General features: G+C 46.6%; 1 non-coding gene across 1 annotated transcript; it reads right to left on the reverse strand.

Moving 5' to 3' along the window:
- Positions 1-1,933: 1,933 nt before the first annotated feature.
- Positions 1,934-2,008, reverse strand: Trnas-aga (transfer RNA serine (anticodon AGA)). Its single transcript has one exon. It is a non-coding gene; the product is annotated as a tRNA-Ser (tRNA).
- Between the last annotated feature and the right edge of the window lie 379 nt (positions 2,009-2,387).

The raw sequence follows: 2,387 nt of genomic DNA on the forward strand, positions 1-2,387 counted from the left end.
ATTCGTCACTCCACACAACGTTTTTCCACTGTTCAATCGTCCAGTGTTTATACTTATTACACCAAGCGAGACATCGTTTGGCATTGACGGGCGTTATGTGTGGCTTCTGAGCAGCCACCCGACCATGAAACCCACGTTTTCTCACCCCGCGCCTAACTGTCATAATCGTTGCAGTGGATCGTGATGCAGTTTGTAATTCTTGTGTAATGGTCTGAATAGATGTCTGCCTATTGCACATTACGACGCTCTTCAACTGTCGGCGGTCTCTGTGAGTCAACAGACGAGGTCGGCCTGTACGTTTTTGTTCCGTACGTGTCCCTTCACGTTTCCACTTCACCATCACATCGGAAAGAGGGGACCTAGGGATGTTTAGCAGTCTGGGAATCTCACTCACAGGCGAATGACACAAGTGACACCCAATCTCGTGACCACGATCGAAGTCCATGAGTTCCCCGGAGCGCCCCATTCTGCTCCGTCACGATGTCTAATGACTACTGAGGTCGCTGATATGTAGTACCTGGCAGTAGGTGGCAGCACAATGCACCTAATATGAAAAACGTATGTTTTTGGGGGTGTCAGGATACTTTTGATCACATAGTGCAGTTTCAATTACACTGCAGAAGTTTCGCTAGGAAGCCCTTACACGACCTCCACATAGTTCCGATCTCTCCCCACTGGGTATCCATGTTTTTGGAGCAGCGAAGGAAGACGTTTGTGGCTGTAGATTTGCTTCGGACAAAGAGATGCACGACTGGACCTATCTACGATGCCGTAGACAATGGAAAACATTTTTCCGTGAAGGAATTGTGGGCCTTGTATTTCAATGACATATATATGTCATCTGTTAGGTGATTATTTTTAAAATTAAAAACAGTTTATCTACGTACTTTTTCCCATCCGTGTCGTTTTCATTTTACAGCCCGTTACACATATGCCTCTAGATCTCTTGGCGTGTAACATGTTGCAGCCATAATAGGAAACGATGCCTGTTCCGGAGACTTATGTTTCGCTTATAGTTGATCATTGCTTTTCTAGACACAGACATTTGAAAGGTGACAGTGTTGAGACACTGCCGCAACTGTGCAGGGTAATTCATAAGTTCATACAGGGTTTCAAATGACGACAGGGCAAAAGCTCAATGTCATAAAGGAAACAGGCACATATCAACGAATAGTACATCTCTCCACGATTTTTACTCAAACTGCAGGTGCTAAATAACGGTAACGTTTGTGACGGAGCAACGTCAATACGGGTGAAAGTGCACGTGCGTGTAATTCATTGAACGCGCAGGAAGCATTGATGGCGCAGGAAGGCGCAACGGCAGCAGTCTGCTTTGGAAATATGTCCAGTGGATTGGCTGTCTGCTGGTGCAAACATATTCAGTGCAGTAATACGGAGCGAATGATTTGTCTTCCCCTCCTAGAGGAGCGCACTGAAATTACACCACGGCACGTAATAGGAATCGAAACTTCGAAAGACGCTCCACCCACTGCATGTCTTGACGTTTTCTCACAGCCGTCTTCTGAAACCGTGGAAGTAGTTACAGACCTTCAATTTATTAACCTAAACATAAATAAAATGATGACATCCTGATATGGAGACAACAACCTATATGTTACCAGTCATTGAAAAGACAGGGAAACAAACTTACACACAGGTTAACCACTGAAGTCGCAATAAATAAAGTTCGTGTTGTGAACGAAGAAAGGGGAAAACGCATCCGGTAATCACATACGCAAAGAAGTGCAAGTCGATAGCACTGTAAAAAGCACGGTCTACGGCCATGAGACGTAACGTACACAGCTAAGGGCAGGTTCCTGGGGCAACCGCGCCTTAATGCGAGGTAATATTTCTTGGGATCCCGCACCAAGACTCAGTAGTGGCGAGTCCATCGAGTGGTATCTCACTGAAACTTCCTGGCAGATTAAAACTGTGTGTCGGACCGAGACTCGAACTCGGGACCTTTGCCTTTCTCGGGCAAGTGCTCTACCAACTGAGCTACCCAAGCACGACTCACGCTCCGTCCTCACAGCTTTACTTCTGCCAGTACCTCGCCTCCTACCTTCCAAACTCTACAGAAGCTCTCCTGCGAACGTTGCAGAACTAGCACTCCTGAAAGAAAGGATATTGCGGAGACATGGCTTACCCACAGCCTGGGGGATGTTTCCAGAATGAGATTTTCACTCTGCTTCGGAGTGTGCGCTGATATGAAACTTCTTGGCAGATTAAAGCTGTGTGCCGGACCGAGACTCAAACTGTAAAATTTTGAAGGTAGGATGGGCGTGAGTCTTGCTTAGGTAGTTCAGTTGGTAGAGCACTTGCCCGCGAAAGGGAAAGGTCCCGAGTTCGAGTCTCGTTCCGGCACACAATTTTAATCTGCCAGGAAA

Source organism: Schistocerca serialis, chromosome 2 (assembly GCF_023864345.2).
Source record: "Schistocerca serialis cubense isolate TAMUIC-IGC-003099 chromosome 2, iqSchSeri2.2, whole genome shotgun sequence".
NCBI classification, from domain to species: Eukaryota; Metazoa; Arthropoda; class Insecta; order Orthoptera; family Acrididae; genus Schistocerca; species Schistocerca serialis.